The 24,243-nt window shown below is 46.8% G+C and overlaps 1 protein-coding gene across 3 annotated transcripts in view; it reads left to right on the forward strand.

Annotated features, from left to right (window-relative positions):
• The window catches only part of ELFN2 (extracellular leucine rich repeat and fibronectin type III domain containing 2), a 208,736-nt gene that overhangs the window by 158,760 nt on the left and 25,733 nt on the right, over positions 1–24,243 (forward strand). For 2 of the 3 annotated variants that reach the window (XM_075321753.1, XM_075321752.1), the window contains exon 2: positions 9,700–9,826. The exons of the other annotated variant lie outside the window; for it this stretch is intronic. The gene's annotated coding sequence lies outside the window, so the exon portion shown is untranslated. The remainder of the gene's footprint in view (positions 1–9,699; positions 9,827–24,243) is intronic. 3 annotated transcript variants of the gene reach the window in all.

Consider the following 24,243-nt stretch of genomic DNA (forward strand, 5'->3'; position numbering starts at 1 on the left):
GTCTTCTCTTTTAAATTTACGGTCTAAAGATATTTTTTATAAGCTGGAAGTTTTCCTCTTTTTTTTTCTAGGTTCTTTCATGGGCTACAACCGTAGTGGTAGAAGGTAGAGATAGAATAATATTCCGACGGATCCAAAAGGCAGAAGAAACGTGCAACAGGAACACGTTGCTTTTAAATTTTATGTCTGCCTTGTGGATCCGTCTTTTCTTTTTTAAATTTACGAAATAGAGTCTGAAGACATTTTTTATTATCTGGAAGTTTTCCTCTTTTTTTCTAGGTTCTTTGATGGCCTGCAACCATAGTGGTAGAAGGTAGAAATAGAATAATATTCCAATTCGTGCATTTTACAAGTCACTAAAACTATACAGCATTTTCGAAACAGTTTTCACTTGACTTATCCCCATAAATTTGGTTGATTATACTTTTTTTTTTTTTAGTATTTCCTACTATACTATTTACATTGAAATTTAACTGTGATGACCGTCACCAGGTGGCGCTAGACACTACTTCTATGCAGTAAATGTAGAGGTAGTCAGACAGGCTGAGATCATAAACCAGGAGGACACGACAGTACATGGGGAGGCAGAGAGAGACGAGATCAAGATACAAGCCGAAGGTCAGGGTTCCAGGAGAGAACATACAAAATACAGGGAGCAGGCGGAGACGTGGTCAGGAGGAAGTCCGAGGTCAGAAGCAAGGAAGTCACAACAGAAAACGGGAAGGACAGGCAGAGATGGGTAAACAGCGGTCTGGAGTCAAGAGACCAAGATCTGAGCACCACGGGAGCTAACAGCACAACTGTAAACAGGAAGTACAACAGGGTGCGTCCTGAGCTATCACGCTCCCTGATGAAGCAGAGCAACACCAGAACGAGAAGCATCTGCAAGAGCACATCCAAGAACCAGCGTGAAACCCAGTGCTTGTGAAACAACTAACAGAGCATTCATCCTGCAAAATGCTCTGCACTATAAGCAACATATACCGCCTCTGCAGCAGAGCATAGCAGAACGATACAGAATGTTCTGCAAATCGGAATCGTGACATTAACAGACTGCAGGCATGTCAAAATCTATGGTAATCAAAAATCGATTATTTGGCTAAAGGCATTTTTGATATATGCAATTCGAGCATTTAACTTGAACGCTGGGTCTAGCCATGATATCAACAGAGCATTCGATTGCGTATCCATACCGGTCTGTCTGATCGAGTGAGTCAGATCTTCAGCCCACAGCTGGATTGGTACCACGCTGACAGCAGAGAAGGTAGAATTGCAGGTCAAGTCACTCCCTTTGTAAGCTTATATTAATTATTTTAAAGATTTTTCTAAAAATACGCACAGTGTAGAAGCTTTAATTAGGAGAACATGATAAATAATAAATTTTACTTCACTTACGTTACAATTTCAAAGTCTTGAGAGATTATTTCATTACTTTTTCAAAAGTCTACACAATTTTTTTTTTCCCATCGTGAAGATTTCTTGGAGCCGGCGCAGAAAAATTCAACATGCAGTCAGGTTGCTCTACCATGACAGATCTTTAAAATGCAGCTGTGAATCGGACCATCGGGAAAGCTAGCAGGTGCCAATTAGGGAACTAAAATCTATTGTGTCCCATATGTATATAGTTTGAAGTGCCTCTCACTGCTTTCTTTGCCAATCACGAGAGCCAAGAAGGCTCCTAGAAGTAGACACCTAAGACCTCTTGGATGCCTATGAATCCTGTAAGTGTTTTTTGTGTGATTTTCACAACTAGAGCACATACATATTAAAGGGAACCTGTCAGGTGCAATATGCACCCAGACCCACGATCAGCTCTGGGTGCATATTGCTAATCGCTGCCTAACCGTTCCTGTATCTAGTAGCATAGATATAGAGATCTTTAGAAAAATAATTTCTAAAGATCCTTTTTGATATGCTAATGAGCGAAGGAACTAGTCGCAATGGTGTTAGTTCCTGCACTCAGGGACGTACTAACATGCTATTTATTGCCCATGGCCCATCATCGGCAGTGACAAGTGTACCTATGTCCATTGCACCACCTCAGATGACAAGCTTAGGGTCAGTGCACATGGATCAGAAGTCACCGCACTTCCGGTCACGCGTACAACCAGCTTCATAGTGCGCATAACCGTAAGTGCATGGAATTCTGATCTATGCTTGCTGACCCTAAGCCCGGCGTCTGAGGCGGTGCAATGGACGCAGATACGAGCATCACAACTGATGATGACACTGGGCAATGGAGATTGAATCGCACGCTAGCACGCCCCTGTTGGCATGCTAACATGCTAAGAGGGCGAAATGAGCTCAGGAACTACAACCTTTGCGATTAGTCCCTGTGCTCATTAGCATATCATAAAGGATATTTAGAAATACTTTTCCTAAAGATCCCTTTATCTATGATAGTGTATACAGGGACAGTTAAGCAGGGATTAGCAATATGCACCCTGAACTGCTTGTGGTTCTGGGTGCATATTGCACCTGACAGGTTCACTTTAAAATCTATGGTACTATTCATATGTCTGTGTTTTTATGGACTATATGTCAACTAAAAAATCTTGTAGAAATTTCCGTTTTTGATCGGAGTCTTGGGTCAAAATTACTCGTAAAACTATATGGGGCCGTGAAAAACTTATTGTCATCAGAGTGCAAAACATTGAGGAAAATCAATCCGCATAACTACATACAAGAAAAATCAGTGAGGTCTGAATGAGGCCTAAGTCTATATAGCCTACCTACATTGAGGTTCTTTTATTTTAGTACTTCTGATAACTCAAAATAGCTCAACTTTGGAATGGTTAATACTAGAGATGAACGGACCCATTGACCAAGTTCAGCTGGACTTTAGATAAAGTTCAGTTCGAGACCAGGGCTTGACCTGAACTCCATTTGAAGTAATTGATCCATCAGTTTGGCTCTCCGTCCAAATACGGCCAACCATAAACACTTCCGGGGGAGAAAGCACTGGGATATTTACATTTTTTTTTGTACACACTACATCTGATAATCTGATAACATCTGATAATATTGTTGCCCCCATTAAGAGCCATTCAGTCACTGCAAGAGGCTCACACTGGGCCAAACACCGAGTGTACCCGAGCACATCGTTGGTTGTTTGAGTCGTCAGCATACGTAAAACACTCAAACTCTGAACTCGAACACTGATCTTTTCGTAAATTCCTTGTCCGGTATAAACACTGAACTATACTGTTCAGGTTCACACATCTCTAGTTATCACTACTGTCACTAATTTTACAATTAGGGCAGCAGAAGGACAAGATTCTTTAGTGGCCAAGGCAAATGTTTTATTATGCAACCTGTCAATTTTAGCCCCTGTAGTAAAAACACGACCATTTCTCCAACTAATTTTTCTGTGATTATGAAATACAGTTCTGTACAAGGTGTAGGAAAAAGTATTGCAAAATACGAACGCTTTCAAAAATCAAAATGTTTATTTTCATCAATTAATAAAATGCAAAGTAAATGAATAAAAGAGAAATCTAAAGCAAATCAATATTTGGTGTGAGTGACTTTTACCTTCAAACCAACATCAGTTCTTCTAACTACATGTGTGCACAGTTTTTTGAAGGAACTCAGCAGAGAGATTGTTCCAAACATCTTGGAGAACCAACCACAGATTTTCTTGTGCAAATCCTTCTTTTCACACATGTAATCCCAGACTGGATGATATTGAGATCAGGGCTCTGTGGGGGCCGGATCAACACTGCAAGGACTCCTTGTTCTTCTGTTTATCTGTCATGATCCATGCCTGACTCAGCCACTGCTGAGCCATTGCTGGTATCTTATCTCAGGGTTATAGGTCATGGAAGGGTTTAACTCCATTCTGCCTCGTTCCGCAGAACAGACCGCTACTTCCTGGCGCTGCTCCTCCGGGACAGTGCCAGTAATCGTTCCAGTTCTGTAGTGTACATGCCTGGCTCTCGTGAGTTAACCTGATCTGTCCTGTCTCCCTGCTACCTAGTCCTGCCTTGCACCTTCCTCTGTTCGTCCGTCCCTCGTTTCTTGACTCCCCATTCCTGTCTGTAGTTGTTATCTCAGTCCTATCTGTCTAACCCCGGTTCCGACCTGTGTATCCTCCACCCCTGTACATTACTTTGACTCCCCGGCCTCTGACCTGTATCCTCGTTCCTGACCTCAGCTCCGTCTCTCACTTTTGCCGTGTACGTGACATCCCAGCGCCTGACCCTTCGCTATCACCTAACTTCGATTTGTTTACTCCAGCACCATTGACGAGACCCCCTGTTGCAGACCCGGCTTGCTGACTACACTATCACCCTCTTGTGGGATATTTGCTAACTGCACTTTGGCGATTTCTCTCCAATCTGTCTCAGTACCACCACATGCAAGCGTGACATTGCCGAAGTTAGTCCTTAATTACTTTGGCTGTATGTTTGGGGATCTTTGTCCTGCTGCAGTATATATCTGAAGTCAAGTAGACGCCTCCATAAAGCCATGGTGGGACTAGACCCAAGACTCCAAACTGAGGATGAATGGACACAGTGGAGAGCTGGACTTTTCCCTTCCTAAAGGTATTGCATGATGGATAAGTATCTGCTTGTGTTTCTAAGCATTGAGGACACCAAGAAATGAGCAACGATGAAGACTGTAGACACAGAGCTGGGTGAGTAAATTTAGTGCAGCAGATGAAAGACACATCACACTTAGGCATGGAGTACCAAAAGTGATGCTATCGCCCCCCCCTCCCACCCTCCAGACCCCTGATCTCAACATCCTTGTATCTGTGTGGGGTTACAGGAAAAGACAGAAGAGTTTGTGCAAGCCTACATCCACAGAAGATCTGTAGTTAGTTCTCCAAGATGTTTGGAACAATCTCCCTCCTTCAAAACTTATATGTTCCTGTTCCTAGAACTGATGCTTTGATGCTGTTGATGAAGGCAAATGGTGATCAGACTAAATACTGATTTGATTTACAGTAGATTTCTCTTTTGCTTATTGACTTTTAATTTTGTTAATTGATAGAAATAAACATTTAACGCTTCAGCATTTTTTCCACACCTACCTAAAACTTTTCCATAGTATTGTATGCTTGCACCAAAACGTCCAGATAGCTCAACTCAATACCCAATCAGCAGTGTGTAGTTTAAAAAGGGACCTATAATGGTCCTAAAATCCCCCCCAAAAACACAGCTTCACTGAAAAGATCCTTGCACCTTCTCCCTACTTTGATCTGTGTCATCTTCAAGTCTCTTGATGTCCTCTCCTTTGGGGGCACATCAGTTGACCTCTGTAGCCAATTTGTGGCCATTGATAGGCTGCAGCAATTACATTCCATCAAAGCTGGAATAAAGAACAAGCAGACCGTTTCTTCCGGTTCAGGCAGAGTGTGGTCACTGCAGTCAATCAGCGGCCACTAATGTAGTCTTGAAAGGAGTTTTGTCACATGAAGTTTTGCACAAACTTTGCCGACTGTCATGGCGGCATCAGGCTCTGTTCACATTGCAGATTTCGTCACTCTACCTGATGGTTTCTTTGGTGCCTGGGATCAATACAGGCAGACTCAGGCGTTGACCTGCTGTGTGCTGACTCATAAGCAGGCTAGAGGGAGTTAATCTCTGCTAGTCTAGTTAGGTTCTTTTGATCACATGTGGTGGGGAAGCCTATCATATCTGCTCCCCTCCTATTTAAGCTGGATCAAATCTTCCACCCATGCAAGCTATAGTTTATTCTACGTTGGTCTGTGAGGTGGGGTGTGCTAGATTCTCTGGTGAAAATTGTGCAATTTGCTTGTTGCGGTTGTGGAGTTTACCCCTGTTATTTCGTAGCTTCCTTCCTCCTCTGGTGTTTCCTCCTGAATCTCTTATTGTCTTTACCTATATGTGTGCGTGTGTGTGACAGAGTTTTGTTTTATTCCTTGTCTGTCTTTATCTGTGGGTTTATACACACTCTTGTCCTGTTCCTGCCTGGGGGGAGTGGGAGGGGGAAACAGATGAGGACTGGTCAGGAGCAGGACCAGGAAGGAGACTCAGACCTGTCCACCATTAGGAGTATCCCTGAGGTTAGGGATAGCATAGGGCCCTCTAGCTTGTGGGACAGCTTAGGAGCCCCGGTTCCCTGCTATCTCAGAGTCATCATGACAGGTTGTCTGGGTAAATAATTTGGAAAGTGGGATAACTGAAATGCAAGGTGTGATTAAATGAACTGAAATGCTCCTAAATAGGAGCAGATCTGCAGTACCCAGCAGTATTCGGTACACCTTAAATTGTTGTGCAGTTCAGCTTCATTCAGTGCTCACACCCAGCCTTCGGCACTAATAGCAGCTGATTGGTGGATATGCCGGGTTTTAGACCTCTACCAGTTTGGTTTTGTCTAAACAATCAATATAAATGCTTAGATGGATCCTGTTACTTCTGGAACAAAGTAGATCTATAAAATTTGAAGATTCTACAAAAGTGGCCTGTTGGCAAAACACATCGTTCATCTCTATTGGCGACATTACAGGATGATAGCTGGGATATCATGTTTATGAGAATCGAAAAGAGGAGTCACAGGTTAATACAATTCAAAGAAATAAGAAGAATTCTGATAATAGATGGTGTATGTTATGGAATTAGTGTAAATGTAATTCCTAATATAAATGCATAGGGGTACCAAAGGTTAGTCTACATTGTTACCAATAACCGCTAAATACTCGCTCTCTATCCTTTATGAATTGTGAGTTGGTAGTTTATCATTATGATTTGTGCTGACATCAATGGACCTTCCTGCTTCAAGTAGAAACAGTAAAATGTAAAAAAAAACAATGTATTATTCAACCTCAGCACTTCTATGGCTCATTACATGTACACATGGATCAATTTCTCTACCGTAAAAAAAAAACATATGAAAGTATGTAACACTCACTTGTGGACACAGAAAAGGACCCCTGTGCAAGAACAATACATGGGACCTTTGCATCCCAAGAGGTCCGCATAATGCAGATTTCCACATGCTTTGGAGGTAGAAATGGACCCCTTACCTCTTGGTCTTGGGCCCCTGTGCGGCAACACAGGTTGCACCCACGGTACCCCTACATAATATTCTCGTTTTACCTGAGACCAAGTGGTGTAGCTTATGGAGATAATAGTCATAACTGGCCCCTAATGTAGCCATCACCATAAACCCCATATCCTGGTGTCCTGGGTTTGTGACTACTTTGAAGAACCTATGGGGCCTCCATTACCTAATATAGACCCCATATCCTACGTTTGAGAATAGCAGCATTTTATGCAAAGCAAGGTTTTACGGCCACTTTACACGCAACGGCATCGCTAACGAGATGTCGTTGGGGTCACAGAAATCGTGACGCACATCCGGCCTCGTTAGCGACGTCGTTGCGTGTGAAATGCAGGAATGACCGTTAACGATCAAAAATAGTCACCATATCATTGATCGTTGACACGTCATTCTAATCACAAATATCGTTGCTGCTGCAGGTACAATGTTGTTCGTCGTTCCTGCGGCAGCACACATCGCTATGTGTGACACCGCAGGAACGAGGAACAACATCGTACCTGCAGCCGCCGCCAATGAGGAAGGAAGGAGGTGGGCGGGATGATACGGCCGCTCATCTCCGCCCCTCCGCTTACATTGGGCGACCGCTTAGTAACGCCACTGTGACGCCGCATGAACCGCCCCCTTAGAAAGGAGGCAGTTCGCCAGCCACAGCGACGTCGCTAGGCAGGTAAGTATGTGTGACAGGGTGTTAGCGATGTTGTGCGCCACGGGCAGCGATTTGCCCGTGACACACAACCGACGGGGGCGGGTACACTTGCTAGTGATATCGATAGCGATATCGCTGCGTGTAAAGTGCCCTTTAGTGGAAAACATTGTGCAGGTGTCATGGGGTCTTGACTAACTTGGGGAATTTGGGGGCCTCTATTACCTACTCTGAGTTTATTTTGTAATTCAGCTAAGAAGAGACAGAGAGGAATTGTGATCATGGATGTATTTCAGCTCTATCTTAAAGCGGTTGCCCACTACTTTTACATTGATGGCCTATCCTTAGGATAGGCCATCAATGCCTGATCAGCCGAGGTCCAACACCCTGCACCCCCGCCGATTAGCTGTTGTCAGTCCCGGCAGCGGGAGCAGACAGCCAGAAATGCTCAGTTCTTGAGTTGCTGCATCTTCTGATAGTGGCCGCAGCCAGATATTGCACATTGGCCTCCTTTTGATTAGAATGGGAGGCGTTGTCCAGTACCCGGCCATGACCGCTATCAGTTGACGGGGAGCTCCGGAACTGAGCATTTCCAGCTGGGTGCTGCCACCGCTAGGACCAAGATCAGGTGATTGGTGGGAGTGCAGGGTGTCGGACCCCAGCCATTCAGACATTGATGACCTATCCTAAGGATATGCCATCAATGTAAAAGTAGTGGACAACCTGTCACGTCTCCACCGAAGTCGACTTCTGCTTCGATCACCAGACGTGGGAGGCGCTGGGGATGAGGGAGCAGTCAGTGGTTCTGCTGGGCGCAGACTCCGCTCATCTATTAAGTTTCACTAGGACCTGCAGTACCACTGGTTGACTGTGGTGGTGTGTGCCTTCCGGCTGGAGTAACTAACTTTCAGCTGGGGCCCATGGGAAGGCACCACACCCCTCTTATGCTTTCTCCCTTCTGCTGGTAGTTGCCAGATATAGTCCTGTAATTCCCTGCTAGTCTCTGGTTCCTTGCTGTTTGTTTGTATTCCCGTATATTAACGTTAGCTTGACTACCTGACCATTCTTCTGCCTGCCGTTTCTGTACTTTGCTGCTAGCTCCGATTTTGACCCTTAGCTTGCTATCTGACCACTCTCCTACCTAACTATTTTTGTCCTTGTTCTACATTCTGGATTTGACACTGCTTGGTTACTATTCTTCTCAGGACTGCAGTCTTCCATGGGCAGCGATCACCTGGGACCTGTCATAATTCCAAATCCCCGTATAGGGGTTAAAGGGTTGTGGGTTCCGGGTTCCTGCTTTGTGGGCGGTTGCCTCTATCCACCTGTTTCACCGATCCTTAGTCTGTATCTCTAGGCAGGCGTCACTCAACCCCATTAAAGTCTAAGAGAGTCAATTGTTTTGATCACACTAGTGGCGGACTCAGCCAAAAGAGGTCACCTGAGCAAGGCCAGTCCATGGGCCCTTTGCCACCCAATATCTCATCATCATGCCCATTTTTACAATGGAAGTGAAATTGGACCTCCTTACCTGATGATCTCATAGTTCAGGTGAAAACATGATATATGAATCCTATATGATGTGGGAGAAATATTAAGAGGTGAACTCACATACTTACCAATCACTAGAGCTAAAAATATCCAACAATGAAGCCATACCCACCGAACCACCCAGAAATGCCCAGGAATACTAACAGCAGAACACCCATCTGGGGTATGCTTCGTCATAGCTTTGCACCCTTTGCTACCTAGCCTAAGGGACTGTCCTGGTAAAATCAGGACAGGGCTTAAAAGGGTTCTCTAAGAATTAGATAAAATGGCATCTCTGGTATTATTCAAACTGCCTCCAATCCTAATCACATATCTTCAGGCTAAAGATAAATAGCTCCCAAGACCTGTGTGTCCATGATACGAGCTGCATTATACATACATGTTGTTATATGTGAAGCAATATATTTTTTCCTCATTGAGCACAACAGAGGTTATCTCCATAATCTTCATTCTCCTCAATGTTTGTTTTCCAGTTGGGCGCAGACAGTCTCCGTGTACTGCTATTTGCTGTCAGACTGAAGATGAAGCTGGAGATCTCCTCGTCAAGCACAACATGGGTTAAAAAATGTCTTCACTCATCACAGCCAGCAGCTGACTGAGGTATGCGATACAGCTTTTGTGAGTTGAACTACAGGTCTTGAGAGTTGTATATCTTCACTTTGTAGCCTGCACTGATATGTCACTAGGATAGGCTGCAGTTTGAAGTATATCAAGGACATCATTTAATCTAATTTTTGGAGAGCCCCTATAAGCATGGAGGAGGCCTACAAACCAAATTCAAATTGAGTCCTTTCGTATTGCTACTGTAGTTTACATTTCTGCACCCACTATGGGACAGAGTAGCATTGAGTGCATGGCACTTGTTTGCAAAACTTACAATCTCATTTAGCAGAAAGGTTTCACCCAAGCTATTCCCCATCTCTACTGTTAATCAATATTATACATTACCAAGTAAGGAACCTTGTGCAGAAGAATAGTGTTAACTTGAGCTATGACTTCCTTGCAGCTGTTGGGTTACTTATCTGATACTGTTTTTGTGGTAAAGAGGCAGAACATACAACCTCTAAGAGCCCTTGTAGATAGTGGACCCAGACATTGTTGGTTTTATCTCATTTGCTCGTCAGGCTTAAAGAGGTTGTCCATTCCTTTTACATTGATGGCCGATCCTGTCATGGAGAATCAGGGTAATAGAAGATGGACCTCTCTAAGTTGCCCCTTAATTAGGAACCATAAGCTGTCTCTTATCTCAGAGGTAAGCTTCATGGTAGCTAGGTCTGGGCCCCCAGCGTGTCCCTTAGTCCTGTTTAAGCCCTGATCTTACATCCCCTCTCCCCTCACTCCAGGACAGGGCCTGGACTGGGGAAGCAAACCCCAAAAATAACACAGACAGGGAAAAGAACCAAAACTTCTGCACACTGCAGTCAGCCACAAGGGAGAGACAATGAAAATCCAAGAGGAAATAAACACAGGGAGCAAATAAACTAACAACGGGGATATTTCCACATCACAAAACAGATCACCAAGCTCTGGATCACTACAATGAGGACTGATATGCAGGAGCAACGCTGAAGCTATATTTGGCAACCAACAATCGGTTCCAGAACTTTATAAAGAGTGAAGGTGGCTGTGAGTGGTCATTTGCAGCCTGAGCTCCTATTAACCATTGACAAGCCAGCAGTAATTAACTCCTGCTGGACTGGACGGCAGTGAAGCTAAACACAGCTGATGCCCGTGACAGACTGTACAGCTAAGAGATCTCTGGCTGCTTGTCAGACTCTGTGGTGTGAACATGACACCCAGCGTGTGCAAAGCCGAACACCACAAGACAGATCCTTAGGATAGGTCATTAAAGGGAACCTGTCAGGTCAAAAAAGCATTCTGACCTACAAGCAGCAGCCTGTGTGAGCTAGTAACCAATTCCTACCCATCCCTGTGTTGTTATATTGTGTAATATGAAAGTAAAAAAATATATTTTATTACTTTCATATGTGCTATGTAAATAGCATAGGTCTCTAGCCCCACGGACGTCTCATTGCCCTGTGGGCGTGATACCATGGGTTTATGTGGCGCCCCTGACCTGGTCAGGCACCACAGAGTATTGCACCCATGCGGGAGCAATGCTTCCAGGTAATCTCCAAAGGCCAGGATGAGGTGCACACACAAACATATAGTGACCAGGCCTCCCACATTACCAGAGGGGACCCTTGAGTAGCCAGAAGGAGTTAACTTTCAATTCCCAGCTGGGGGTGTGTTCAGGGGCTGGTTGCTAGGAAGCAGGGCAGAGAGAGAGAGGAAGAGGAGAGTCTGGAGGAAGAAGTTGAAGTGTGTGGAAGGGAGCAGAGGAGCTCTCGTGTCAGACAGGTCCTGAGGAGTGCAGTAGCTGAAAGCGGGGGAGAAAGGAGTACCGTGGGTCGGCCTGAAAATCATCCAGAGAGAAGGGTGGCTGAGTACGGAGATCCCGGTATCCGAGCACACAAGGGGAACTAGGTCCCCAGTACAGGCAGCAGATCATCCAGAGCTGCTTAACCTATAGGTGGGGGGGGGTTACTTCATGCCCTCACCACGACTACACAGAGCTTGAGCCAAGCAGCAATCACCAGGCCCATAAGGGGACAGGGCCAGAAGCCATCCCACCAAGGCCACGCTGCCGGCAGACGAGCCAGAGAGAGGGGAGCAGGGTGGTAACAGCTTCCCTGGAGGGGTCCTACCACGCTTCAAGCAAAGGATCCTCCTAAAACAGAAAGAGTGCAAGGAAGGCGAGTGGACAGCTACCCTCAGAACGGCCTCCTGGAATTCCTGGTTCAACCTGGTTATCACAGTGTCGCCCGGGTATCTCACCGTGACCTCCAAACAGTGAGTAAACACGTTGAAAGACTTCTTGGACTGTGTTTGAGTCATTCTGCGACCTGTGGTCCCACGCACATACACCGGGGCCTGGGGCTTGCCTCACTCTCAGGGGGCTAATATACTGACTGCACCCACCATCAGCCCCAGGCATCCCTTAATCTGCAGTGGCGGTCCCCGCTGACCGCAATACTGAGAGTGGCGTCACGACAATCCTAAAAGAAGGTTCCCTACCTGTGACCAGACTGTTCCATCCACGTGGAGTCCCTGAAGGTACTGCACCGACACATACTAGCGGGGCTTCACAACTTCTGGCGTCACGAACAGGATTTGGACTAGACCTGTTCAGACAGGTGACCGTGCGCCTCAGAGGTCCGACCGCAAAAATTGAACCGCCGCCATATTGCCATCTTCAAAAGCGCGCGCTGCAGCCCGCGCGAGGGAGAAGAGCACCGCCCACGAAGAGGTGTGGCCGCCCCAGAATCCCCACAATTCGGAGAGCGTTCTGACCCAGGAAGTGGAAAGGGAGCGCGGGGATTTCTGAAGAAAAATGGACGCTGCAGGAGGTAATGCCCCTGGTCAGGGCGACGCAGCCCAAGCGATGCCAGCCCCCGTCGCGCTGGACGCAGCAGCGCCTGGTGCCGGTGCCGCGGTCGCAGCCGCGCCGGCTGAAATCTCCCCCATAATGCCAGTTTCCTTGCTGTATGTCCCAGGAGCGCAATGGCTGCCCCAATACGCCGGTAAAATAGACACGCTGACCGGGTTTAAGAAGAAGATCAACACCCTGCTAGACATGCACGCGATGACTGGTAAGCAGAGGGCCGCTGTGGTGCTGGGACAATTGACTGAAGCAGCAGAATTGGAGGCTGAGTCCTGGACCAATGATGACCGGAGCTCTGTTGAGACCATCTTTGCCAAACTAGCAGCTGCTTTTGAACACCGCACCGAGGGAGAGCTGAGGACGGACTTCTATAACTGCCGGCAGAAGCCCCAAGATAGCATAAGAGACTATGCCCTCAGGCTGCAGGCTGCACTACGGGCTCTCAAGCTGGTGGACCCTGTCAGTGATCAGGAAGGAAACCGGATGATGAAGGAACAATTCTTGCGGGGCCTGCGCTCTCCTGAGGATGGGAAGCAGATGAAGCTGTGGTCCCTGGAACACCCTGACGTGGACTTTGCCATTCTGAAGGACAGGGCAGTGAAAGCACTCCAACCTCCTGTGGACACAGACCCCGTCGCACCAGCATGGCCTGCCAGTTCCACGGCTGCAGGAGCGGAATCCTCCTCGCAGACCCTGATAACTGCAAAAGGACTCAACGCGCCAGCAGAGACTATAAATACACTATCCTCCCAGGTGCAACAGCTCACTAAGGATGTCGCACAAATCCTGAAAGCAATGCAGTTGCCCTCAGAAACCAAAGTCCCTCATCGGATCCTGCTAGCTGACAGCCCAGAGGACGTCCCTTGGATGCGGAGGAGAAGAGGTCCTACAACCCGAGGCAGGAGCAGTGATCGCTATGACTCATCTGGACAACCCATCTGTCGTCGTTGCCAGGAGGCAGGTCACTATGCAAGGGCCTGTCCTTTAAACGAGCCAAACCTGGGGCCGGGGGCCAGTCCTCAGGATTAAGAAGATCAGGCCCAGTTCGCTGCTGTGATCAGTACGTGGGTGGACGTCCTGTCCTGTCCATCGTCCTGGACGGGATCCCTACCCCGGCATTATTGGACACCGGCTCTCAGGTCACCACGATCCCGTATGTCCTTTATCGTAGGTTTTGGTCGGACGACGATCTCCGACCACCGGACCCCTCCCTCACCATCTATGCTGCCAACGGACAACCTATAGACCAGATCGGGGTCAAGGAGGTAACCATAAAGGTGGGAAGGCAGGAAATGAAGGGACAAGGACTGATTGTTGTGGACACTGATATTAGAGAAAGGAACCCGCAAATGATTTTAGGCACTAATGTCATAGAAAATTGCCTAGGGGAAGTGTTGTTGTTGCTTCACCAGATTGTTGAAGGTGCTGAGGGCGGGTCGAAAAGAGCCTTGCAAAAGGAGATCCGAATCATTCTGAGGAAGCAACAGGTAAAACAGACTGGCGGTGAGATTGGTAGTGTACGGGTGATGGATGCTAACCCCATTGTGATACCCCCACGGAGTGAAATGATGATGTGGTGTAGAGCAGCGGTAGGTCTCAGAGGACAAGATTACCAGGCTGTACTAGAGCCCACTCATTCAGACCACTGGCCCACGATTCTGACAGCCAGGGGGGTAGTTGATGTACACAAGGGACGAGTGCCTGTACGAGTGTTGAACTGTGGGGAGGAGGAAGCTAGACTACCAAGGTACGCTACCATAGCCAAACTGTTTACATGCTCAGATGACGCCATAACACCTGTAGGTCCCCTGACACAAGCTGACTCAAAAGAGGGCGAGACCTCCCAAAAGCAGTTAGAGGATTGGTGCCAGAAACTACACGTGGGGACTGACTCTACACCCGACTACCAGAAACATGGGGTTTACAGGGTCGTGCAGGAATACGAGCAGGTCTTTAGTAAGAACCCACTAGACTTTGGTAGGATCAAAGGGGTGCAACATCACATACCCACAGGCAGTCATCCTCCCATTAAGGAAAGACATAGGCCTATTCCACCAGCCCATTACCAGCGCACAAAGGACATGCTGAAGGACATGAAGGAGGCAGGCGTCATAAGGGACAGTTGTAGCCCCTGGGCGGCTCCCCTGGTCCTGGTAAGAAAGAAGGATGGCACGATGAGGATGTGTGTGGATTACAGACGGATAAATCAGATAACACACAAGGATGCCTACCCTTTGCCAAGGATAGAGGAATCCCTCGCTGCCTTGAAAGCCTCTAACTACTTTTCTACCCTAGATCTTACTAGTGGCTACTGGCAAGTATCTGTAGCAGAAGAAGATCGGGAGAAGACGGCCTTCACCACCCCAATGGGCTTCTGTGAGTTCAACAGCATGCCATTTGGACTCTGCAATGCCCCCGGGACCTTCCAGAGGCTTATGGAATGCTGCCTAGGGCACCTCAACTTTGAAACCGTCCTGCTCTACCTGGATGATGTCATCGTGTACTCCAAGACCTACGAGGACCACCTGAAACACCTGGCTGAAGTCTTTGAAGCACTATCCCGATATGGAATGAAGCTGAAACCATCCAAGTGCCATTTACTGAAGCCAAAGGTCCAGTACCTAGGTCACGTGGTCAGTGCAGAAGGAGTAGCACCGGACCCAGAGAAGGTCACAGTCATCCAGGAATGGCCCACACCTACTACCGTCCGGGAGGTACGTCAGTTCCTTGGCTTGGTAGGCTACTACAGAAGGTTCATCAAGGGCTACACGAAAATGGCAGCGCCTTTGCAAGAGCTCCTGGTAGGCCACCCAAAGAAGAGAGGAAAGATCTCCGGCCCGCCATTTCACTGGGGAGAAGCAGAAGAACACTCCTTCAGACAAATGAAAGGGGCCTTGACGGGTGAAGAGATCCTAGCCTACCCTGACTACGGTCTGCCATTCGTACTGTACACAGATGCCAGTAATGTGGGACTGGGAGCAGTGCTTTCACAGGTGCAGGGAGGCAAAGAGCGTGTGATTGCTTACGCCAGCAGGAAGCTCAGGCCTACTGAAAGAAACCCGGAGAATTATAGCTCATTCAAGCTAGAGTTCCTGGCCATGGTATGGGCTATCACAGAGCGGTTCAAGCACTACCTGGCAGCCACCAAATTCACTGTCTTCACGGACAACAACCCCCTGACCCACTTGGATACTGCTAAATTGGGTGCCATGGAGCAGCGTTGGGTAGCCCGACTGGCGAATTATGACTTTACTGTCAAGTATCGAGCTGGCCGCAAGAACGGCAACGCAGATGCTCTGTCCAGGATGCCTCACCTAGCAGACGAGGGTGAAGATGTAGATGATCTTGAAGAGATTGAGCTGCCAGCGTTCCATCGCCATGGAGCAAAACAGTGTCGGCAGTCGCGTGCCAACCGCCAAGAGGTGACCCTGAACCCACTACCTCACTACAACTGGAAGGAGACCCAGGAAAATGATCCAGCGGTAGGCTTGGTAAAGAAACTGATCAGCCAGCCGGGCGCCAGCCTTGACAAAGGAGCCCCACCTGAGGCACAGTACCTATGGAAGGAGAGGGGTCGATTATTCATCTATCAAGACAAACTTTACAGGAGCATCATTGACCCGAGGACGCATGAGAAGGTGTGGCAAGTGATTGTACCACAGAAGGATACGAGGATGGTGCTAGAAGCCTATCACAATGGTGCAGGCCACTTTGGTTGGAAGAAACTGGAGGCCCTACTTAAAGTAAGATTCTACTGGGTGGGCATGAGATCTGCCCTAGAGAAGTGGTGTCGAAACTGCGGGCCCTGCAATCTTAGAAGAAAAGACCAGCACAGCCAGAGAGCACCACTCCAGCCAATCCAAACTAAACGGCCTTTGGAGATCGTGGCCCTGGACCATGTAAAGTTGGCACCCAGCAGACAAGGCTACAACTACGCTCTCACTATGGTTGACCACTACTCCAGATTCCTGGTGGTAGTACCAGTCAAGGACTTGACAGGTCAGACTGCAGCCAAAGCTTTCCAGACACATTTCTGTCGACCACATGGTTATCCAGATCAAGTGCTCACTGACCAAGGACCAGCCTTTGAAGCTGAAGTGTTTAAGGAGTTTTGTAACCTATACGGCTGCCAGAAGATCCGTACTACGCCTTACCATCCTCAGACCAATGGCATGTGTGAGAAGATGAACCACATCATTCTCGACCTTCTGAAGACGCTCCCACTAGAAGAACGAAGTCAGTGGCCGGAAAAACTGCCCGATCTAGTGGACATGTATAACAACATCCCTGTGAGTTCCACGAACTGCACACCGGCATACCTGATGAGGGCCAGACCAGGGAGATTGCCAGTAGATCTGGAAATGGGAGTTGAGACCCCTGAAGACCATCTACAAGGTGCTGATTGGGATTCCAACCGCCAAGCCCAATACAAGAAAGTACAAGAGTGTGTGGAGCGAAGCCTGACTCAGCAGCGTGAGAAACAAGAAAAGGCCTACAATCGAAAAGCACCTGCTGTTCCTTTGATGCCAGGAGATATAGTTCTCAAAAGAAAGAGAAGACGTCATAAACTTGACAATCACTGGGAAGAAGAACCCTATACTGTGTTACCATCGACGCTTAGCAATGAAAAGACATGCCTTATCAGCAAAGATGGAGGAAAAACAACAGCTGTCGTTTCTAGAGATCGCTTAAAGAAATGTCCTGAACAACTAAGAATCCCTGAAGAAATTCCCAACCCTTTGCCAGTTCAAGAACCAAAAGAAAAGATGATCCATACTGTACTTGGAGATTTTCCAGCAAGTTGGCCTCAATACAATGGAGCAGTAGTTATTCCGGTTATTACATTCCCTCAGTCTGGAGAAGTAAGAGACCCAGAAGAACCTGTTCAGAACCTGGAAGAGCCAAATGTAGCTGAAGCAGAAGACCATGCACTGGTATCAATACCTAGTACACCTATTATTCACATTGAGACACATACATCGGGTGGGAGGACACAACCTCAGACAGATGACAGTATAGTACTGCGTAGGTCAACCCGCAGCAACTTTGGTCAGCTCCCATTACGCTATAGAGAAAGTACAGTTTAGTTCAAAGTGACGGTATGAAAGGTAATGTTTAACCTGTTTATAGTTAAGTAACGTTTAAGCGAAATGTGCCCACAAGGACTATTGTGAGACCTCCTTAAAATGTTAGACCACTGGTTATGAACTGGCTTTAACCACAAACTTTGCATTGTAAAAAGTTGCCTCCTTGGTATCAACCCCAGAGTCTGCCTGTTGAGGGGCATGGCTCTGCACCAACAAGGGGGCACGCCTGTTTATGGGGCCTGCCCTCCAACACTCGGAAGCGGGTACGCCTGTTTATGGGGCCTACCTTACACCACTCCCCTCAGGAGAGGAAGATTGGAGGAAAGGTCTGGGGAATGTGATGGCCCAGCCCTGGTCACCAAAAGGACCGGCGACCTACCTCCTGGAGGTTTTTGGGTGGGGTTCGGACATGTGGGTGGTTGGTGGTGGAATGGTACCTGGTATGTTTAAATGTAAATAATTGCCCCTGTGTGGGAAAAGTTTGTATTTACCTTTTCCTTTCTCTTGTCTTTGCAGCCCGAGGACGTGCTGATGATAACTAAGGGGGAATGTGGCGCCCCTGACCTGGTCAGGCACCACAGAGTATTGCACCCATGCGGGAGCAATGCTTCCAGGTAATCTCCAAAGGCCAGGATGAGGTGCACACACAAACATATAGTGACCAGGCCTCCCACATTACCAGAGGGGACCCTTGAGTAGCCAGAAGGAGTTAACTTTCAATTCCCAGCTGGGGGTGTGTTCAGGGGCTGGTTGCTAGGAAGCAGGGCAGAGAGAGAGAGGAAGAGGAGAGTCTGGAGGAAGAAGTTGAAGTGTGTGGAAGGGAGCAGAGGAGCTCTCGTGTCAGACAGGTCCTGAGGAGTGCAGTAGCTGAAAGCGGGGGAGAAAGGAGTACCGTGGGTCGGCCTGAAAATCATCCAGAGAGAAGGGTGGCTGAGTACGGAGATCCCGGTATCCGAGCACACAAGGGGAACTAGGTCCCCAGTACAGGCAGCAGATCATCCAGAGCTGCTTAACCTACAGGTGGGGGGGGGTTACTTCATGCCCTCACCACGACTACACAGAGCTTGAGCCAAGCAGCAATCACCAGGCCCATAAGGGGACAGGGCCAGAAGCCATCCCACCAAGGCCACGCTGCCGGCAGACGAGCCAGAGAGAGGGGAGCAGGGTGGTAACAGCTTCCCTGGAGGGGTCCTACCACGCTTCAAGCAAAGGATCCTCCTAAAACAGAAAGAGTGCAAGGAAGGCGAGTGGACAGCTACCCTCAGAACGGCCTCCTGGAATTCCTGGTTCAACCTGGTTATCACAGTGTCGCCCGGGCATCTCACCGTGACCTCCAAACAGTGAGTAAACACGTTGAAAGACTTCTTGGACTGTGTTTGAGTCATTCTGCGACCTGTGGTCCCACGCACATACACCGGGGCCTGGGGCTTGCCTCACTCTCAGGGGGCTAATATACTGACTGCACCCACCATCAGCCCCAGGCATCCCTTAATCTGCAGTGGCGGTCCCCGCTGACCGCAATACTGAGAGTGGCGTCACGACAATCCTAAAAGAAGGTTCCCTACCTGTGACCAGACTGTTCCATCCACGTGGAGTCCCTGAAGGTACTGCACCGACACATACTAGCGGGGCTTCACATTTACATCAGCGACGTCAGTTCTGCAGCTTCAGAATATCGCGTGTGTGCGCTTTCCATTCTCGTCGCCTTCTCATCCTGGCGCTTACTCCTCGGCTTCTGACGCGCACTGCGCATGACCAGAACTGCAGGCGTCTTCTGAGCATTAGCAGTGCGCGTCAGAAGCCAACATGGAACAACCAGGATGAGGCAGCGAGAATGGTATACGTGCGCACGCGCAAGATTCTGAAGTAGCGATGGTCACGTCGCTGATGTAAATCCATGGTATCACGCCCACAGGGGCTAGAGACCCGGTCATTTACATAGAACATATGAAAGTAATGAAACGTTACTTTATTACTTTCATATTACACAATATAGCAACACAGGGATGGGTAGGAAGGGGTTAGCAGCTCACACAGGCTCCTTCTTGTAGGTCAGAACGCTTTTTTGACCTGACAGGTTCCCTTTAATGTCTGATCAGCCGGGTTCCTACGCTCCGTACGCCAACAGTTCAGCTACTATTGGTGCCACGGCGGCAGAAGGCAGCTGAAAAAATGTAGCTCTGGAGCTGGCCTGTCAACTGATAGTGGTTGTGGCCGGTTACTGCACATCTGCCTTCGATTCAAATCAAAAGAAGGCGAATGTGTAGTATCGGGCTGCGGACGCTATCAGAAGATAGAGCGGTTCCGGAACTGAATTTCCGGCAGCTGATCGGCGGGCCTTCGGGCTGTTGGACCCCGTCCGATCAGGCATTGATAACCTATCCTAAGGATAGGCCATCAACGTAAAAGTAGTGGTCAACCCCTTTAACAAGCAAGTAGGCCTGAAAATGTCAAGGATCATGGATCAAACTGGGAAAAACACCTTTCCTTGGCAGCAAAATCTGGAAATATAACTGAGAACCCGGTTTGATCTTCGCTATGGAACTCACTTCTATTTACGCCACAATCTTTAAGTGACAATTTGAGAAAGTTATAAAACTATTAGGCAGATGCTAAAAAAAAAATCTAGGTGCCAGACAGAAGATATTATACAGTAGCAAGATATTATTTTTTAGTCCACTAGCTATTATATAATAATATATGTGTAGCCCTTAAGTGACTGCTTTCTAAAAGTCAGAGATCTTAATATTCACTTATTTAGCCCGCGCCAGTGTACTGATCCTGCCTATTGTAGGTATTGGTTAAGAGAAAGCTCTCACCTGTCAGTGCAAATCTCAAACCCATTAGTCTCAGGACATCTCTCCGAGGATAGTGGGGGTTAAAACATAAATTTCTAACCGGGCCCACTTAGCACAGTAATATCATGCTCTGCTGCTCCTCAACTGGGACTTACTCTCAGCCGCTTCTCGCTTTCTATCTCATGTCAGATGTGATCTGTAAGAGAAAGGGTGGTGTGATACTCTGCAGTCCTGTCATGGTGCTGGACGGAGAAGATCACCGATGGGAAATTTGTGGTGTGAAGCTCTGCAGCTCCTACCATAATATTATTAGGCTGATGCGCTACAGGTTTTTTTTTTGCAAATGGGTTGCCAGTAGCGTCATGATGTGCAGTCTACAGGTTCTTGACTTTCATTATCGGCAGCTTCGAAACCTCTGTAAATCACATTGCAGAATTCCAGGAACACTGTCCAATAGCCCGAGGCTCAAACAATTAACTGGAAATAATAAAGTAGTGTGTATCGGGGAAGACCGGCAACAAATATACTCTGACATTCACACACAGATACATGTATAAATTACATTAGGACAAAATGTGATAGATTTGTAAAATTGGGAAAATTCTACAAGTATTATTTTTGTAAAACAAATTTTGAGTGGTCTGATCACTTGCTATTTCTGTCTCTTTCCTTTCTATGAGACTGGATTCACGGAGGTTACTCATTAGAGGGTCTGAAATCAGGGACATTTCTCACCAGCTGTCATGCAGGGACCTGGAAATAACCCAGCAGGCGCCACAACACACAGGGTACACAGGGGCCACAATAGAACACAGGGCCCTGGCACTGGGGAGAGGATAGTGGGCTCACCACCTGCACTTACCTGCGACTGTACCCTGTAGTCCCTGATGTCCCTATACGGGTTCTTTCACCGCATTGTCGACCACGTTTATAAGCCTTGCTTGCCCTAAACTCACCCTGGCTAGTGAGCAGGCCAACAAAAGCACTAGTCTCGCCTCTACAGTACAGAAACAAAAGGGTAGGAAAACAGATAGGGGAAATAGACATGAAAAGGAAAACACTCCAAGCCACTTCAATGCAGCTAACACCACAGCTCCAAACAACACAAAGAACTTCTTCCAAAACCAAGCTCCTTCCAAAGTGGACCACATAGAAATGAGGATTCAGTTTCTACCACCAGCATCAGTTGGTCAGGCAAATGACTTTAAATAGGGAAGGGGAGTGATAGCAAAGAGCTGCACCTGGGATTAAAAGATACAGCCAGCAGCCAGACAGGAAAGGGTGCTTAACCCTTATAGCACTACAAGCAAGAAGATGTAATTTATGTATCAGTAGTGGATCTGCAAGGGATAAGGCATTTTGACCTTCTGATTACAGACTCGCGGGGTGTCCACCCAGGGCAAAACACACTCATGACACCAACTTGATATTTATGTTAATAACACCGATTAAAAAAGGAAAAATATTAGAATTTGGTCCAATAAGATATTAATTTCTCCCTTGAATTTTACACATAAGGGTTTAAAAACATGTTTAAGAACATCTTGTAGTTGTGCCATTATATTCTCAGATGAGACCACTGACCGAAGGCTTATAAACTATGGTAGAATAGACTGAGAAGAGTTTACCATATTTCATAGCAGTCCCAATTTGCTAGCTGAATCCCAGGAAATCTGTCAGCATGTGTTTGCTATGTAATCTGATTGCAGTGTAAGCGGGTGATCGGATGCAACGGCACAAATAATGAGGAGTCAGTGATGACTCAACCAACAGTGGTTTATTAACTATATACAGGGCCTTGCGAAACTATTCCCCCTCCTTGAATTTTTCAACCTTTTCCCACATTTCAGGCTTCAAACATAAAGATAAAAAAATTTAAATTTTATGGTGAAGAATCAACAAGTGGGACCCAATTGTGAAGTTGAGCGAAATTTATTGCTTATTTTAAACTTTTATAAAAAATAATAAACTAAAAATGACCCCTCCTTCGGTCTGATGAAGCGTTCATTAAACACGTGAAACGCGCGTTACCATCTAGGGGGGACTTCTGGTCCTGCAGTCCTGCACTTGGCACTTTAATGTTACGCTGCTGACTTTTTTCCTGATTTGATACAGCATTGGTATGTTTCTGTATTGTATACTGCTCTATTTGGGCATTTGCTGTATGTTAACCCCTGTGTCACCAGCGATTACTCTGGATAATCACATGGTCTATATGTTTCTATCTTTATAAGCTGATTTTCTGATTATTCATTGACATGTGATATCCCCTGTTCTTATAGTGCCCTTTGCAACCTCTGTCTTCTTTATCCCCACTTCATTTATGTGCTTCATTATATTCGCATGTATTATTAAATTTTGATACATACCTTTGCATCTCAACCACTTTGTGCTCTCCTGTTTTTATGCGTTCAACTCGAGTGGTTTGCATTCTTATTGTTTATGGTAGTCCACACAGGTCTTCCCATATGATATTCAAAATGCTTTTCAGCATGTTATACTTATGATTATTATCCCGTTACCACTCCTATGGATATTTTTGTATATTCAAACATAAAGATAAAAAAATTTAAATTTTATGGTGAAGAATCAACAACAAGTGGGACCCAATTGTGAAATTTAGCGAAATTTATTGCTTATTTTAAACTTTTATAAAAAATAATAAACTAAAAATTGGGTCGTGCAATATTCTTCATCCCCTTTAAGTTAATACTTTGTAACGCCACCTTTTGCTGCGATTACAGCTGCAGTCGCTTGGGGTATGTGTCTATTAGTTTTGCACATCGAGAGACTGAAATTCTTGCCCATTCTTCCTTTGCAAACAGCTCAAGCTGAGTGAGGTTGGATGGAGAGTGTTTGTGAACAGCAGTTTTCAGCTCTTTCCACAGATTCTCGATTGGGTTCAGGTCTGGACTGTGACTTGGCCATTCTAACACCTGGATACGTTTATTTGTGAACCATTCCATTGTAGATTTTGCTTTATGTTTGGGATCATTGTCTTGCTGGAAGACAAATCTCCGTCCCAGTCTCAGGTCTTTTGCAGACTCCAACAGGTTTTCTTCAAGAATGGTCCTGTATTTGGCTCCATCCATCTTCCCATCAATTTTAACCGTCTTCCCTGTTCCTATTGAAGAAAAGCAGGCCCAAACCATAATGCTGCCACCACCATGTTTAACAGTGGGGATGGTGTGTTCAGGGTGATGAGCTGTGTTGCTTTTTCGCCAAACATATCGTTTGGCATTGTGCCCAAAAAGTTTTATTTTGGTTTCATGTGACCAGAGCACCTTCTTCCACATGTTTGGTGTGTCTCCCAGGTGGCTTGTGGCAAACTTTAAATGACATTTTGTATGGATATCTTTGAGAAATGGCTTTCTCCTTGCCACTCTTCCATAAAGGCCAGATTTGTGCAGTGTACGACTGATTGTTGTCCTATGGACAGACTCTCCCACCTCAGCTGTAGATCTCTGCAGTTCATCCAGAGGGATCATGGGCCTCTTGGCTGCATCTCTGATCAGTGTTCTCCTTGTTTGAGATGAAAGTTTGGATGGATGGCCGGGTCTTGGTAGATTTGCAGTGGTATGATACTCCTTCCATTTCAATATGATCTCTTGTACAGCGCTCCTTGGGATGTTTAAACGTTTGGAAATCTTTTTGTATCCAAATCCAACTTTAAACTTCTCCACAACA

The sequence above is a fragment of the Anomaloglossus baeobatrachus genome, chromosome 8 (genome assembly GCF_048569485.1).
Source record: "Anomaloglossus baeobatrachus isolate aAnoBae1 chromosome 8, aAnoBae1.hap1, whole genome shotgun sequence".
NCBI lineage: Eukaryota > Metazoa > Chordata > Amphibia > Anura > Aromobatidae > Anomaloglossus > Anomaloglossus baeobatrachus.